Source organism: Peromyscus californicus, unplaced genomic scaffold (assembly GCF_007827085.1).
Source record: "Peromyscus californicus insignis strain IS unplaced genomic scaffold, ASM782708v3 Scaffold_19__1_contigs__length_69161282, whole genome shotgun sequence".
Taxonomy (NCBI): domain Eukaryota; kingdom Metazoa; phylum Chordata; class Mammalia; order Rodentia; family Cricetidae; genus Peromyscus; species Peromyscus californicus.
The window spans coordinates 1,410,208-1,428,752 of NW_026294491.1; the positions used below are offsets into that span (position 1 = coordinate 1,410,208).

Here is an 18,545-nt window from a genome sequence, read left to right on the forward strand (position 1 = left end):
GACTCAGAGTGAGTCACTGGACCTGTTTGCTCCTCTTCCCACTGTGGCCACATTTAATGAACATCCTTTCTCTAATTTTCACTGTATGTGTGACATTGCTTGCCTTATTGTATCGGCCAATCGCACCTTATTACAGCTGTCAGAAAACAGGCTTTGACCCTAAAATGTCTCATGACAATGGCATGGAGATGCCTTGGTCAGGGGTCCATGGGCCTTGGAGAACAATGAAAGAAACACCTCTGTTCCCAGAAACAGGGACACCTGGGGAGAATCACACCAGACTCATGCTCAGCATTGAAGACAGGTCTCATTCCCTGTAGATACAGGAAACAAAACAGATGAGTCTGGGATGCCCACTTCCTCAGGATGGAGGACAACAGGACATACAGCAACAGTCCTCTAGAATCTACAGGGAACACTTTCCAAGTTCAGGGACAGATGTCAGAAGTAGTGAGTGAGGACCAGACGTCTCTAAAAATATCAGCAACTTAAAGAGGGAAACTTTATAAACTGGGACCAGGAAAACATCCTGAATTCCTAAAGTAGGGTTGTGGTGTTTATAGAGGACCCCCTACCCTGTTAGAAGGAGTTACCAAAGCCCTGTTTAAGTCAGTTCCAGGATATCTCCATAGTTCTGACAGGAACAAACATTTAAAGGGGCCTGTATATATGACCTAGGTATTAAAAGTACTGGCCACTCTTCCAGGAAACCTGGGTTCAATTCCCAGCACCCAACCATCTCACAGGGTATCCAAACATGTTTTCTGTCCTCCACAGCCACTAAGCATGAACATGGCGCACAGAAAAAGTGTCATACACAAATAAAATATAGCCAGGCAGTGGTAGTGCATGCCTTGAATCCCAGCACTCAGGAGGCAGAGGCAGGCAGACCTCTAAGTTCTAAGCCAACCCGGTTTACAGATCGAGTTCCAGGACAGCCAAGGCTACACAGAAAAATCGTGTCTTTAAATACAAACAAGCAAACAAAATAAAAACGAAGAAAATGAATGAATTAAAGGGGCAGAAGGGGAGGCAAGCAAAAGATTTTCAAAAACTTTCAAGCACCCACAGCACAGGAGAGACAATGGAACAGATTTTCCAGTCAATACTTGACCAGAGCAGTGGCCACAAGCCATTTTACAGAGACCCCTGCTGAGTTGCTGGATTGTTATCTGCCTGGTGACAGTCACCATTCCTACCCAGGCTGTAGTGGCAGAGCAAGTACAAGATCTCTATTGTTTCCCACCATTACCTAGTCTTACAAGTAGCCCACCACTCTGAATATGAACCAGGGCTGCAGGAGGTCAGCCTCAGAGGAAAGGACAGAGAAATACCATAGCCAGAGGGGGTCCAGACTTGTTCTTAGCCACTTTATAACTATGATGCTTCTCTAAGAATTCCCAATGGGAACGACAGAGACCCGGAGGGTTGAGTCATGGAAAGATTAACAACTGTGAGAGGACTCTCTAGAGCCCTGCTTCCCCACTCAGACCCAGCTCTAGGGCCTGGTATCCTGGGAGCAGTGTCTGGGGAACAGTTGCTTACTGTGATCTCTGTACTGGTCCTGTTCACAACATCCTTCTGAGTCCTAGCCCAGATGCTGATGGAGCTGACAGAATCAAGGAGGGAAAGTAAAATAAAGGACTATGTACCTCACTGAAGTGTCCATCTCTGGCCCTGATTATGGGTTTTCATTGCCTCACTGTTGTGTCACAGTTTTTTATTGGCTGAGGCCACCTGCATTAAGCCTTGGCTTCCTAGTGTTCACAGATCACAGGGATCTAAGGGAAGGTGAAGGAATTTAGGATGGGAGTTGGCTGCTCTGTCAGTGGCCATGCACACCATGCCCAAAGAAGGCCAAGAGTAGAAGCAGCAGGAGCTGAGAAAGATAATGTACTACTGACATATCTCTGATGATTTCCAATGCAAAAATCCCCCAGTGTCTCCCTATGACACCAGGCTGACCCTCCACAGACCCTCAAGACCCAGACATGCAGCACAATACTCTGTATACCCATGGGGAACCTTCTAAACAACATCATACCATCTAAGTTATGGCCACCATTTAATATCTCTAAGATTAAGGACCAAAGTGTACTTACCCTTATCATTTTTTTGGGTCCTATGCAGATGTGGCCTCCTCTTGTCACATCTGTGTCCATACAGACATCATTGCTTAGTTCTGATCTTACATTGATGCCATAGTTTGGGTCTGTGGCCTGGGGCAGCTTCCATGGCTGCATAGCTGTTGCAAGGTTAGGGGAGAAATGGAAAGCATCAGACATGCAGGAGGAAGGAGACTTCCTCTACCTAACTTGTCCCTCCCTGCTGACTCCAAGGGCTGTGAGGTCAGATGTGGCTCAGGTTTCAGCACTTGGCCAGAGGCTTGGTGCTGTGTCCAGGTGTAGAGGGGTCTCCAGGACTTGCTGGAGGAAGGTATCCAGGCCTGAGCTGGATAGAATGTCTCACATACCTGACAGAGAAGATCTGTAGATGTAACCAACCTTCTTATTAAATAAGAAACACAGAACCAATGCAAAGAAGAAAGCCAAGAGGTCAGAGCTAAGAGCTAAAACCTTACCCTTCCTCCTGCAGTGGTCCTACCTCTCGGAACCAGAGCTACCCCTGTGTTAAAGTTTTTATATAGAGTTCCTGTTCTGCCTTCTCATTGGTTGTAAACCCAACCACATGACCGCCTCCTCACGGCCTGTCTGTATAGACCTCCAGGTTTTCCATGCTTGGTATTGAGATTAAAGGCATGTGTATCCAATAATGGCTGTATCCCTGAACACACAGAGACTTACCCAGCTCTGCCTACCAAGTGCTGGGATTACAAGCGTATGCCACCACTGCCCTGCTTTCCTATGGCTTGCTAATAGCTCTGACCCCCGGGCAACTTTATTTATTAACATACAAATAACATTTTAATACAAATAAAATATCACCATAAAGATCTCCACCACATCAACAAGCAACCAGCCTTTCCTTTTCTAGGCTCCACTTTTAGAAGATCTGCTTCTCAGATATACCCCAGGTAATGTTGGAGAATCTACCAAGTGCCTGGCCTTGTTCCAGGCCCTGGAATCCAGCAAAGAGTAATGTAACTACCCTGGGATTGAAAAGGTGGCTTAGCTTTTAAAAATGCTAACTGCTTTTACAGTTGACATGAGTTCATTTCCAAACATTAACAAAATGCTACTCACAACCTCCTGGAACTCCAGCTCCATTGGATTTGATGTGCTCTCCTAGATTATAGTACATGCACCTCCAATTGATTGGCATGTACTATACACACACAAACATACATATAAGTAAAAACTAAAACTAACCCATAAACCAATGCCCTCTGTCAAAAACAAGTTTGGGTAGCTGTGAAGTTGTCATACATGCCCAGTGGTGGTTTGTGTTAGTCTGCTTTTCAATTGCTGTGACAAATCTCCATGAAGAAAATCAACTTGAGGAAAAAAGAGTTTACTTCATCTGATGAATCCCAGGTCACATGCCATCACTGAGGAAGTTCCAGCAGGAACCTGAAGCAGGAACCGAAGCAATATCCATGGAGGAATGCTGCTTGCTGGCAGTGGCCGCACTCACAGTGAGTTGGACCCTCCCATATCAATCATTGATCAAGAAAATGCCTTACAACCTAGGCATTCTGATGCAGGCATTTTCTCCATTCAAGTTCCTCTTCCAGTATAAAGCTAGCTGTGACAAATTGACAAAACTAAAATAAACTAAAGCCTGCCTCCTCACTCTGACCCAGCTCTTGGGCCTGGGATCCTGGAAGCAGTGTCCGGAGACAAGTTATTTTACCCTGATCCATGTCCTCCTGGCCTGGGTCACAACTTCCTCCTCAGTCACAGCCCAGGGACCAATAAGTCAACAGTCCTAGATCATTTAGTTCTCAAGGTGTCGATATACACTTAGAATTCCTGTGTATCTCCAAGGTAAACAAGTTTATGTGGCTTCTATCGGTCCATACTGACTGTGTTGGGAACTGAGTTTTGAGACCCTAACTTCATCAGAGATAATAACAAACAACTCCAACCTGGGGTCAGAAGTTGGACTTGTGGATCCAAGGACAGTTGTTCTTAGAGGGGACTTGCAGGGTTTGTGAATTCTGATCCTTGTGATTTTCATCAAGCCAGTGGTCCCTCAAAGACCTCTCTCTGGTTCTACTATCAGAGCTAGGACGTCAGGCACATGGGGAAAGTCTGGCCATATCCCTAATAGACCCTCCTTTACTGCTGCCATGCTCAGGATCAATCTGTCCATTCTCTGAACCTGAGACTCATCCTGCAAATCACTTTCTTGCCTGAGGGCCTGAGGTCTAAGAAGCATCCCAGAGGCTAAGCCTGGATGCCTTGTTATGGAAATACCACATGGCATGTGAATCTGGGGGCACTAAGAGGTGAGCCCCTGATTCTGTTCAATCTGGACCCTGGTCCTACATGTGTGAGCCAAAAAGTTAGGTTACCAAAAAGTTAGGACACATAAAAGGAGAAGCAGGATGGAGAAGGGGGCTAATCAGGTTCTGCTCTCAAGTAGAGAAAGCGGACCAGGGCACCCCTACTGAGGCCAGGGGATACGGAGCTCACATGTCCTCTCTTGGGTAGAGGATTGCTGCTGTACCCTGTTGTTGAATGACTCGGGTTTACTAGGAAATGTGCTCCTTGCCTGAGGCAGGTAGTCTGTTGTGCAGACACACATGCAGAAAGGTGTAGTGTGAATTCTAATTGGTCTCAATAATAAAAACCTGGAGTCAGATATTGGAATAAATGCTGAAAGACTAAAGAAGTAAAGGAGCAGCCAAGTCACATCTTAGCTCCCCAACTCCTCAGACCAAAAAGGGCAGAGCTCCTGTCTCTGCCTGTCTTATATCCCTCTCTCCGCCCAGCCATATCACTTTCTATCTCCTGTCTGTACAGACCTCCAGACCTCTAGGTTAACTAATGGCTAACTAACTCCACCCTCTGATCTTCAGGCAAGCTTTATTTGTTAGAACACAAACAAAACATCACCTCAGAAAGGACCCCATCACATCTTCAGAAACCTGACTCCACTGCCCAGGTCCCCACTTCAGGAGACTCTGGTCCTAGGAGAAGCTGCTATGTGCACAACACTCTCCAGGCCTCTGGGATCCAGAAAAGAAGGCAAGAGAAAATTCTGAAGTGTGCTTTAGGGCCCCAGATGTGGTCTGTCCTGGTGAATGTTCTATGGGGACTGGAGTAGACTCTCTGTATCTCAGGCATTGCATAAAGGATTACAGGTGTCAATGATGTTAGTTTTTCTGATGATGCGATTGTCATCAGCTACACCACTCCTTATTTTCTGTCTGCTGTGCCCTTTCTGTAGATGGGGTTTAGCACTGGATAACTTTACTTCATTTTGAAGGGTTTGCAGTTTCACTAAAGATGAACGGATGCTCTGAAATCCCATGCGTAGGCTTCAGGCGCTACTGTGAAATCCTCCAGAGATTTAAGTCATTCATCATCATTCGTCACCCTATTTGTGTATTCCACGTAACTTTCCTTACACTGGCCTACTTTCTGTCTGAAATTCAGATACTACCTGAGGTTTCTTTGGCTCGGCATTAGCACAGCACAGTTATGTTCATCACTTACACTAGTTTTTAATTCATTCATTTATTTTTTTAATAACTTACTTTGGAATAGGGTCTCAGTATGTAGTCGAAGTTGATCTTGAACTTGCAAACATCCTATTAACAGACCTCCTCTGTGCTGGTATTACATACATGTTATAACACCCATGACTGTCAGAAACTGGGCTTTGACCCTAACAACTTTGACAGAATTGTTTTGTATTGACAGAATACCACAGAGATCTACTGTGGGACAATTACAGAAATGCTTCCTACTGGTGTCAGTGACAGTTGATGAAAGAAGACAATGACACACACAGAGCTGAAAACTGCAGGAGACCATTTTAAGGTGTGTTACTTTTGTTTATGCTGCATTTGTTTAACTCTGTGAAGCTGTGTTACTGCGCCTGTATAAAACACCTGATGGTCTAATAAAGAACTGGCCAATAGCAAGGCAGGAGAAAGGACAGGCAGGGCTGGCAGGCAGGGAGAATATATAGGAGGAGGAATCTGGGAGGAGAGGGCTAGCAGCCAGAGAAGGAGGAGGACTCCAGGGGCCAGCCACCCAGCTACACAGCAAGCCATGGAGTAAGAGTAAGATTTACAGAAATAAGAGAACCAGAAAAGCCTGGAGGCAAAAGGTAGACAGGATAAGTTAAGGAAACCTGGCAAGAAACTAAGCCAAGCTAAGGCCGGGCATTTGTAATTAAGAATAAGCAGCCATGTGAATTTATCTGGGTGGCGGGCCCCACCAAAAAGAGTAAAAAAAAAAAAAAACAAGTATAATTCTCATTGAAACATGAATCAAAACATCCCTGAATGGAATATCAGACTCAAGCCTGAACATGAAAAAACAGCACAGACACTGGACAGACCCTACAAATGCCTGAGATTTTTTGATCACATGTCCTGGTGAACAGGTTTGTTAAAGAACAAGGATGAGGAGGTAGCAAGAGGACACAGGTGGGAAGGGACTGTGTGAGAGCCTAGAGTTGACAGAGTGACACCTGTGCACAGCCCAGACCTCGCTTGGCTCCACACAGCAACCAATTGCCACCAGAGGCAATGGACTTACCACAGCACACACGATTCCATAATGTTCTGAGACTTTATTTTCTCCATAAACTTTACTCATTTTTAGTACACTAATCAATCACCCACTCTGAAAGAAGTTGCACAACCATGAAAAATGCTTAATTTCAAGAAAGAAGCATGAAAACTTCATGTAGTTGTTGTAGCTCAGTGAAAACTACGGTTCTATCAGGGATGGAGGTTTGCCAGCTCTGTTGGAACATGAGAGATGACTGGGGAAGACACACAGTATATATGGGGAGAAGGCTTGTTGCTGCTCATGACCTGTTTACATTTTGTTCAGAAGAAAAAGACACATGACCAGAAAGAGAAGGCATAAGATCTTGAGGCCACAAAAGGAGAAGGAGAAACCAGAACAAATCCTGTTAGACTCAGTCCAGCTGTCTTATCCTGTAGAAGAAAAGAACAAGGAAGAAATCCAGATCAGTGTCTTCAGTGGTGACGTTCTGAACAGCCTGTCACACACTCAAACTGTCCAATCCCAAGTGTCTCCACACCCCAGGGTTCTATCCTCTGACCTCTCCCTGTCTCACACCAGGCCCTTTAGGGTGTCACTTTTTAAAGCAGGAACAGAAGACTGGACATCCTAGGAACTTTACCCTCCCCACCCCCAGTAGGAAAGTAAAATAAGACCAAGTCAAAGCCTCTGAAGACTGAACTGATGAGGAGCTGTGGGCTGGCTGAGAACCTCCATGGCTCCTGTATACACTGCCACAGGTGTCTCAGGGATGAGCCCCCAGTACAATGACTGGCAAGCTTGAACACAGCTGCCTCACCGTTTACCCCTGGGAATAATCCCTTTTATTACAGCTCATGGAGGCAGCATGATCTAGAAGGCCTAGAGGAATCTCCTGGTCCTTATCTGAAGTTTCCAGAACTGTGACTACAGATTCAGAGAAAGATGAGGAAAACTGATAGTAGATTGTACATAAGGAGGACTAACTGGACTCCTGGTGATGTGTTCTACGTAGGAACCTTTCCATCTGACCTCTGACAGCTGAGGATCAGGTTTCTGCCACCTCTATCATTGCCGTGATGAATCTGTTCATTATTTCCTTTATGTTTCACAATAGAGCCAATGTCAGCACATCAGCACAAGACTGAATAAGCAACTGTGTGGAGGAATCTTTGCTCTCATGTGGCAGGGCACACTCTCAGCTGGACTTGATATTCCCATGGAAACTTGAACTCAGACCCTGCCCTTTCCTTACCTTTAGTCCTCCTCTTCCATATCAGAAAAGTCACCACAGCTCCCATAAGCACAGCTCCAAGAACCAGGCCAGTAACAATTGTCATGACGGGGACAGAGGGCTGAGGAGGCTCTGACAGAGAATGGAAGAAACAGTGAGTCCTCTGAGCTCCAACTAACAGGCATGACCCTGCTCCATTTCTCCCAAAGTCTCCCACTCTCTCTGTGATAGGCTCTGTGCTCACACCCAGTCCTTACCCCATCTTAGGGTGATGGGCTCAGGCAGCCCCTCATGAGTCACATGACATGTGTATCTCTGATCTTCTCCAGAAGGCACCACCACAGCTGCCCACTTCTGGAAGGTCCCATCCCCTGCAGGCCTGGTGTCCATCACCTCTATGTCCAGAGTCTGGTTGCTCCCATCCCTCTTCCAGATCAGGGTGATCTCAGCAGGGTAGAAGTTCAGGGCCCAGCATCTCAGGATGATTTTTCCATCAGTTCTGACTTTTTGGGGTACAAGTATTTTGGGAGTGTCTGAGGGAAACAATTGGAAAATCCAGTCATTTTGCATTCTTTCTGGGAATCCAGCAATGCTCTGTTACCTTGTTTTGAATGGAAGGGAGAGTTGGCTTGAAGGAGTTGTGCAGACCCCACACATCAGCCTAAACTCAGGATATGGGTCAGGTAATCTACTCCCTGGAAAGTTTAAGAACCAGCACAAGCCAGCACAGAGAAGAGTCTGGATCTCCTTCTAGGATTATGGACTTCTGGTTCTGACTCCAAAAGTCATTGTGCATGGTGGACAGGAAACAGGCCTGAGAGAGCTCGTGGTTCACAAAGCAAGTGGAAGGATATGGTGATATTTTACTTGTATTAAAATATTATTTGTATGTTAATAAATAAAGTTACCCGGGGGTCAGAGCTATTAGCAAGCCATAGGAAAGCAGGGCAGTGGTAGCGTACGCTTGTAATTCCAGCACTTGGTAGGCAGAGCTGGGTAAGTCTCTGTGTGTTCAGGGATACAGCCATTATTGGATACACATGCTTTTAATCTTAATACCAATCATGGAAAACCTGGAGGCCTATACAGACAGGCCATGAGGAGGCGGTCATGTGGTTGGGTTTACAACCAATGAGAAGGCAGGACAGGAACTCTATATAAAGACTTTAACACAGGGGTAGCTCTGGTTCGGAGAGGTAGGACCACCGCAGGAGGAAGGGTAAGGTTTTAGCTCTTAGCTCTGACCTCTTGGCTTTCTTCTTTGCATTGGTTCCGTGTTTATTATTTAATAAGAAGGTTGGATACATCTACATTTGGCGCCCAACGTGACAAGAATTCATTAAAAACCGCTTGGCTTGGCTTGGCGGCAGGTCCGGTTTCCAGCCTGGGCGGCCTGGCTGCCTAGCTTGGGCCCAGGCCTGACTGACCCGCAGCTGGAGCTACTTGCAACTGCTACAAACAACTCAGGCCTGCCCTGCCGAACAGGGCCCCTGCCTGTAAAGCCAAGGCTTGACTCGGCTCAAGCGGCTACACTTTCTCTCTCTCTCTCTCTCTCTCTCTCTCTCTCTCTCTCTCTCTCTCTCTCTCTCGCTGGATTCACACCTCGAACACCAGGTGGCTGTGAAATTCCCTGGGATTCTACTGTTCTACCCAGACTTGGTAAGTCAATTAACATATCTATTTAAAAGAGAATTTTTTTCTACATTAAAAAAAAAATGGGCATTGAAGAAACTGCATATGGAGTTAACTTTCATTGTGGCAAAAGTTAGCCACTGGACAACAAAGTATCCTCGAATCAACAGGACAAAATGGACAGACAGGACATAAAACAAAGGATTACTGATTCTTGCCAAAACAAGTGTGGTTATGGCTTTATCAAAAGGCATCTTCAGAGGCCAGGACAATATGGCACCATCCCTGAAGTGGCCTTCGCAATTCGAAAAAGGTACAGTGCCCTTTTCTTCGAAGGCAGCTGAACAGGCAGTGGGCCGATGGCTTTTGATGTGCAATGGAACAGTAGCTGAAACAGTTATTCTTGAAGAGTAACTAAGCTCACGCCTCTCAATAGTAGACTGGCATTTGATGGAGGGATATGGAGAAGAATGGGATGCTGAGATGAAGCCATATATACACAGCCAAGAAGAATGGACAGCTGAATTAAAAAACCATCAACAATTTCCAGAATTTAAAATCCTGAATCATGACATGACACTAGTGGAATTCAGGTGTTTCTGGTACTGGTACATGGACTACTCTCACTCAATGTGAGGTTGAACTGTTGACCTTGTGTACATCCTACTTCACAAATGAGTCTGTCAGATATGCTAAGCCTATAGGCTGAAGATGATGCCCCAGCACTTCGGAGAAACCTCAGGTGACTGTCCAGACAGCTGTCTGTTTCTGTCAACTCACAAATTTTTTGGAAGTTGCTTATGTGCACTTCCTGTTTTTATTTTTGTTAGCTAATATTATTTCCTTCTTGGGTCTCTGAGGGAGTTGAAGATTAGTTAGTTATAGTTGAAGTTTAGTTAGTTATAGTTGAAGATTAATTAGGATACATTTTGGACTTACCAAAATAGGATAGATAATGAAATTATTTTCTCTGAATTTGTCAAATACAAATGGACTAGACATTGTTTAGGTATTTATTACTTGTATATATTGTATATAGTTATTGTACTTTTGTATATAGTTTTTCTTATATTAGTTATAAGCTTTTTCTTTTTTTTCCTTTTTATTAAAATAGAAAAGGGGAAATATGGTGATATTTTATTTGTATTAAAATATTATTTGTATGTTAATAAATAAAGTTGCCCGGGGGTCAGAGCTATTAGCAAGCCATAGGAAAGCAGGGCAGTGGTAGCGTACGCTTGTAATTCCAGCACTTGGTAGGCAGAGCTGGGTAAGTCTCTGTGTGTTCAGGGATACAGCCATTATTGGATACACATGCTTTTAATCTTAATACCAATCATGGAAAACCTGGAGGCCTATACAGACAGGCCATGAGGAGGCGGTCATGTGGTTGGGTTTACAACCAATGAGAAGGCAGGACAGGAACTCTATATAAAGACTTTAACACAGGGGTAGCTCTGGTTCGGAGAGGTAGGACCACCGCAGGAGGAAGGGTAAGGTTTTAGCTCTTAGCTCTGACCTCTTGGCTTTCTTCTTTGCATTGGTTCCGTGTTTATTATTTAATAAGAAGGTTGGATACATCTACAGAAGGATATTGCTGTTTAATTGAAAAACTGAAATGTCCTAAGAGAAGGCTTAGCTCTATGAGAGTCCCTCTCTCTCATTGAATTAGGAAACCCATGGCACTCTTTCTGCTTTGATGCAAGGCTGAGTTAGTATTCCAGCTGCTCCCTGCTGAGGAGGAATCCTCAGGGGACAGGAGCTCCAGTCTCAGAGCAGATGAGGCAGTGTCTGTACTTACCTGTTCTCAGCAAAGTCTCCTTCCCATAGTCCAGCTGTGCGAGGAGCAACTCGACGCATTCATCCTTGTCTTCACCACTTGTGCAAAACCTGTCTTGTTCCACTCTCCTCTGAGCATCTTAGCAGCCTTGCCGGACAAGGTCCAGGTGTGCAGGTCCTCGTTCAGTGCGATGTAACCATGGCCACTGAAGGTTAATTCATGGAACCCGCGACTGAAGTACCCTCCAGGCAACACAATGCAGCCATACCTCCTCTGGATTGTGTGATGTCCTGGCCAAGCACTCTTTCTCAGCCCCCTCCCACAGGACCAGGACCCTTGGTGGGGCCCTCCAGTGGGTCGGTCCCTCCCACGTGGCCTTTCTAAGTGGCCAGATTTGGACTTAAACTGCTCAGAAACCCATGTCAGTGTCCCATGGATCTCTGGAGCTTAGTCTCCCTGGGTTACATATTCTGGGGGTGAACCTCGGACATGGCGTACTGGGACAACCCTAAGGAGAGCTTGAAGGTTGGGGTTTCTGATTGGGGTTCACTCACCAGCCATGCTCTGGTTATGGATGTGGAGCACTTTCTTCATTACTTCTTTGAAGAATGTTTTTTCTCTCAAGATGCTCTGTTTCTGATCCTCCCAATACTCTGGCTTCTGCGGATCCATCCATGGTGCCTGGTGCACCATCCGCTGAGTCTCTGCTCTGCTGTTGAATCCCATGAACATAGCTGGCAGAGATGAACTGGGACTCCTCGAGGCCGGGCCAGGTCAGGAGAGTTTGGAAATGGCACAGCTGGTATGAACCTAGGTAGAGTGGGCCTTTAGAGCTCTATCCTCCACCTGGTCCAGGCCAGTCCACAGGCCCAGGCACAGGGGGCACAGGATGCAAAATGAAGAAGGGAACCGAAGTTTCTGGCTGGGCTAGGGAGGAGACAGGCTTCTCTGGTGCTGCACCCCTAGGGTAGAGTCCATTTGCTTCCCCAGATTAGGTCCTTTCCCTTTAGATTCCCACACTCACCCTTTGGATGCTTGGTCAGGGCCAGGGTGACCAGGAGCAGCAGGAGGAGAGCCTGGGGTACGAGAATCTTCATCCTGCTTAAAGAGTAGAGAGTGAGTCAGTGAGAATCTGTGTTCATCTCATAATATTAAAATGCAAGAGATTGATTGGCTTCTCTAAGAATTCCCAGTGGTAGTGATAGAGAGCATTGGGATTGAGTCACAGAAAGATGAACTCCTGTTAGCGGAATCTCTAGGGCACTACTTTCCTGGCTCCGATCCAGCTCTGAGACCTGGTATCCTAGGAGCAGTGAGTTACTTACCCTGGTCCTTGTCCTCCTGGTCCTGGTCACACCTGGTCCTGGTCACAACATCCTTCTGAGTCAAACTGAAGGGCCGTCGAGTCAGTAATTCTCAAACACTGATGTCAGGATGTGTCTATACAGGCTCAGAAATGGATCATCCCTCCAAGGTACTCATGCTTGTGTGAACTGTCTCAATCCATGGTCACCACATTAGGAACTGAGAATTTTGAGACATTTGCTTCATTGAACATATTAATAACAAATCTCATGTAAGTAGAATGTTTAAGAAAGTAGTAACTATTTTCCAAAATACAATGATATGGTGAAAATAATAGATGTTTACATGTCTACCTGTCCTTATCCTCAGCTTTCCCACAAGTTCCTTTGATTCTCCCTTTAACATTTCAGTTTTGTGTGTGCAGTGTAGGAAATGCAGATTCACAGAACTAGACAGAAAGAATATTTTTCAGATTTCTCTTTATTTCCTGTTCATGCGTTTGTTTGTGTCTATGTCTGTGTGAAATTTAGGAGTGAGATTGCCTATGGAGGAGAAGAAGGTATTACAAACTTTGGAGGAGGATGCACAGGAAGCTGTGAGCAGCCAGACTCCTGGCCTCCAGCTCTGGTCCTCTTCGAGAGAAGCAAGCAATTCTACACAGTGTAGCCATCTCTTCAGTCACGGGATGGGAGGGGGGAGTATTTTTATTAACATCCTCAAATCATTTTACCTTTTTTGAGGCTGGCCTGGAACTCACAGACATCCTGAGTACTGAGATAGAAGCATAGGTCACCACATAGTTTAGTTGGAGATTTCTATCTTTGACACTTCACTAGGTTGATGCAGATGCTACCTACATTCTGGAACTTGAAACATCACTGAATCCTTCATAGTTTGCTGCATCCATGTCACTGGAAAGTCTTGTTCATTGAGTGGATGTTGTGTTGATAAAATGTTACTTTAAAATGTAAAATAGTGCTGACTGAGTTTAGAGGTTGTCGGTGCTCATACATTTAAATAAATTTTATCAAATCTCAGTTGTCAGTATTAGCAACAATTTCACCCCAAAAAAATATGAGCATTCAGAAGTGATTAGGTTTATGGTAAGGAATTCAAGTGCTCTCAAACAGATAATGTTCTGAGAGACTAGAGTTTATCATTGCCGTAGTGAACTGAAGAAAGCCTTACAGGAGAAATAATTTATTCACATTTTATGTTATAGTAGAAAGAGCATAGCTTTCTTAAGTATGTTGCAAAAATAACTACAGGGTGGGCAGGAAGAAGAGTTCTATCCACTGTGTGTATCAGGGGCTGCAGGGTCTCCATTTGAACAAACAGTGTTCACATAAGGACTTTCTTTTTGTGAAGTCATTTTGTGAAGACATTTGGCATGTCATTCACTCCATGTAGAGGAGAAGAATCTAGATAGGCAGGCACAGAGATCTGGTAGATTATCATGAGCTTGGAGACCTGAGGTGCCATGGTCACTTGTTTGGAAATGACTTAGTCTTGCCTCCTGACTTGGGTCACTCTCCATCCTTTCTCTATTTTTTATCATGTAGCTGGATCCTCAGGTACACTCAGTGATGGGATGTGCAGGGCTTTCTGCCTCTGCTGCTCCCATCGTTCCTCCTCCACCCATTGCACTCATGGCTGCATCCTGAGAATCTCCACACCACTGTGTAATCCCACAAAATACAGGTGGTTGACTTAGCTGAAGTGGTGGACCCATCCTCTGGGAGCCCAGACCTGTATAGTAAGGTCACAGAGATTGTGAGCACAAGGGTGGCAAGTGATGACAGTCAGACCCTCACCAGGACCAGACACCCAGGAGGTGCACAGAGCAGGAGAGCTCGCTGCAGGGACCCACATCATTAGGGAAGCAGGAGGGTCTTGTTGGAAAAGGGCAGAGAAGCTGCTTCCCTTGCACCCTTGCTCAGCTCTGCAGAGGACTTTCCCCTCTGGACCCTGCACTCACCCTCTGGTGTCTGGTATCAAATTTTATGTTGGAGTAGGAAGATAAGAGATTTCCTAAGTGTAATGCAAAGGGGTGCAAGGGATTACTGCTGGCACAGCGCAGCCTGGATAGAACGGAATTTCCCCTCTGTCCAACACTGACCAAGACTTTAACCAACTTTCACTAGGTCCTTTTTAGAAGGATTAAAGATTTCCTTTGTCACCCTGTCAACTCCAGATATTAGAAAAAGTTATGAAAGTTACAAAAATTTAAAGTTATAAATAGGTTCCAGTTGCTGGAGGTAGATGAAAGGATGTTGTCATTTTTTTAATTTATTTAATTTTTTATTTTATGTGCATTGGTGTTTTGTTTGTGTGAGGGTGTCAGATCCCCTGGAACTGTAGTTACAGACAGTTGTAAGCTGCCATGTGGGTGCTGGGAATTGAACCCGGGTCCATCTGGAAGAGCAGTCAATGCTCTTAACCACTGAGTCATCTCTCCAGCTCCCTGAAGGGAGGTTTAACAACAGAGAAGTGATTGGGGCAAGATCTTTTTTATAATCCGAAAGCCACCATCACTTTCTCTGCCGATGAGACATAGAGTTACAGAAACCCAGCAAAATATTAGTGTCTTACCATCTGTCAGAAGAACATCTCTTAACTGAAAGTCCTACCCCCAAGCACAAGATACAGTTGGATTACATAACAAAGATCCCCGGGAGGTATGGGAAATAGCAAACTCTCAAGATTGGTCCAACATCAAATTCAACTAACCATTTCAGCAACCCTCATGCAGATTAAACAATACCCCATGACCCTGGCAAGAAAAGGGGAAATTGCAGTCCATATGGCCTAGATTGGAGAGACAGGCATCCTGGTACCCTGCAGGTCACCCTGGAATATACCTCTTCTGCCTGTGAAGAAACATGGGACCTCTAATTCTCATGAGTCTGATTCTTCCAGAGAAACAGGTGTGGTGTACACTATCTTGTACCTGAAAGATGTGTTCTTCAGCCTCCCATTGGCAGAAGTGAGTCAACCCGTCTTTGCTTTTAAATGGACAGACCCAATGGGAGGTTACAGTGGGCAACATACCTGGACCAGGTTACCCGGGATTTAAAAATATGAAATGCAAACTTCCTGCCCTTTTGTCAGAAGTTCCCAGGGAAAACAGATTATAAGAGCCACTGCAGGACTTCTGCAAGAGTTTCAGGCCTTGAGCTATGGAATGTCAGCTAAGAAAGTCCAATTTTGTATATCAGAAGTTACCTATCTTGGCTACCAACTGAAAGGAGGCTCTAGGAGCCTCTCTCAGAGTAGGATTGCTGTCATCCTTCAGATGCCAACTTCAAAGATTAAGAGAAAAAGACAGGTTTCAGAGTTCCTAGATGTGGCTAGGTATTGCTACCTCTGGATATCAGTTTAAAGAAATAGCAAGACCTCTGTATATCAGCACAAGGTAGGGAGTGGGTGGACAATGATCCCCTATTGGGATAATCTTTTTGTACACTGTGTGTTGTTGTGCCCAGGTCACAAAACCCCCAAGAAAGACCACCACAGAGCCAATATCCGATGCAAGCACACAGGTTTTTAATAACAAAACAAGCAAGCTTGGTCTGCATCCTACATCCCACACAGCAGGTGGAGGAGAACGCCCACCCCCTCCCCCAGCACTCACTTTAAGGGGTTTATATAGGAAAGGTTTACGTGCAGCTTGGGATTGGATGAGGGAGCTAAGGGTGAGGCAATTCTTTGAAGTTACTGGCTGAACTATAAGCATGAGGTTACTGATGGCTAACAGGATTCAGGGTATCTGCAGAGATATAAATTTTTACTCCCCATGTCCTGCTTTTGCTGAACCCAGGATATATACATTCAGATTTATTGTTCCAGTCCTACTCTCCTCTGAGGTCAGTTGAGCCCATTACTCCCCATATCTTGTTTTGCCAAGTCCAGGATACATAGATTTATTGTCCCAGCCTTATAAGTTCAACTTCTGGTCACTTCTAAAACTGCTGGTCAGCAAATACCTTTGGAGGAGGGGAGGAGGAAGCGTCTGTCAAGATGGCTACTGATTTTTTCCCTTTCAGTGTCTCTGTCCCTCTTCACTTGCCTAAGGCACCTTCTGATTGGTTTAATAGAGAGATGAACACAAGGGTCTGTAAACACATCACGGAGTGTGAACTGGAAACAACGCAGACAGTGATATCCCAGCCCTCCTCCTGGGGCCCCAGGCAGATGCACTAGCTTGAGATGAATAGGGCTCAGGGCTTACCCAAGGGGTGGAGAAGGGGGCTGGACAGGGCAGTCCAGCAGGAAAAGCCAGGAGAGTTTGGTTGGGTGACAATGGAGAGAAGCCTTGTTAGGTGCTGTAGTTTCTCAGATCATTCCCCTCCAGACCTGGCATTTAAATCAGTTCTGTCTCCCATAGCCAGAGGAGAGCACAGAGCACAGTGGCCCTCATTCGAGTGATGAGCAGAGACTGACTTGGACATGTCCCTTTTCATTTATAAGTGTGACTTCAGGGAGGCTGCTGGCCTTTCCTAGAATTCTCTGTGGGAGTGACAGAGACTGGAGAGTGGGTGATGGGAAGATGAACTCCTAGAAGCTGCATCTCTTAAGTCCCACTCTCCCACCTCAGACAAGCTCTGGGGCCTGGTATCCCAGGAGCAGTGTCTGGGGACAATCGATTACCACGTCCTACAGGTCCTTTTCACAACATCTTGCTTATTGTGGGATATTTGTACACTGTGTGAAGATGTGTTGCTGTGATTGGTGTAACAAAAAGTAAAAGCTATAATAAAAAAATAAGAAGAATTGAATGGTCAAGAGCTAAGCAGGAGAGATAGGTGGGACTTCCTGGAAAAAGAGGAATTCCGGATGATTCTAGGTGAGAGAAAGATGCCAATGAGACATGGAAGGAGTCGGACATACAGAGGGAAAGAGAAGTCAAAAGCCGCGAGGCAAAACGTAGACTAATATGAACGGGATAATTTAAGTTACAAGAGCTGGTGGACAAGCCTGAGCTAAGCCCCAAGACTTCATAATTAATAAGTCTCCATGTCCTTATTTGGGGCTGGCGGTGGAAAAGAAAGTCCAACTACACTTGGAGTCCATCTCAGGGAAGGATAAGTCAGTAATTCCCAATTATTTGATGTCAGGATCTCTATACACACTTAGAAAGTGAATGGGCCTCGATGTAATTCTGCTTATGTGGGTTTTTATCAATCCATATTTACTATGCTATGAACCAAAAGTTTTGAGGCATTTACTTCATTGAAGATATTAATAACCAACTGCATGTAAGAAGGATATATTAAAAGAAGATTAGCTATTTTTCAAAGCATAATTATAGTGGAAAGAATAGGTCTTTTATGGATGTTTATATTCTGGCAAATAAAAAATACTTTTATCTTTCTCACTAAAAAATGGGTGGATTTTCTGTCTTTTTACTAGTTTTTTTATTTGAAATTTAAGAAAATGCAGCTTAACAGAAATATGTAGGTTGTATATATTTTATGATTGTGTGTGGTGTGTTCTACACTACCCAGTACAGTTGTCTGTGAAGGTCAGAAGAGGTCACCCTAACCACTGGAGCTGCATTTACAGGAGGCTGTGAGTTGGCTAATGTCTGTGCTGGGAACCCAACTCTGGTCCTTTGCAAGAACAGCAAGTGCTGTTCACTGCTGAGCCCTCTCAGCTGCTGCAGGAGGAATGTTTTCATTAACATCTTCAGATGATAGTTTTCTTGGAGATGGAGTCTTACTATGTAAATCTCCCTGGCATGGAACTTGCTGTGTAAATCAGACTGCTCTGGAACTCAAAGACATCCTCCTGCTATGGTGATATTTTATTTGTACTGAAATGTGATTTTATTTGTGTGTTAATAAATAAAATTGCCTGGAGGTCAGAGCTAATAGCAAGCCATAGCAGAAGCTGGGCCATGGTGGTGCATGCCTTTAATCCCAGCACTTGGGAGGCACAGCTA

The 18,545-nt window shown here is 45.0% G+C and overlaps 1 pseudogene; it reads right to left on the reverse strand.

The window, feature by feature from the left end:
• Positions 1-6,696: 6,696 nt before the first annotated feature.
• On the reverse strand, positions 6,697-12,499 carry LOC128114247 (class I histocompatibility antigen, Gogo-A*0201 alpha chain-like; annotated as a pseudogene).
• Positions 12,500-18,545: the final 6,046 nt, after the last annotated feature.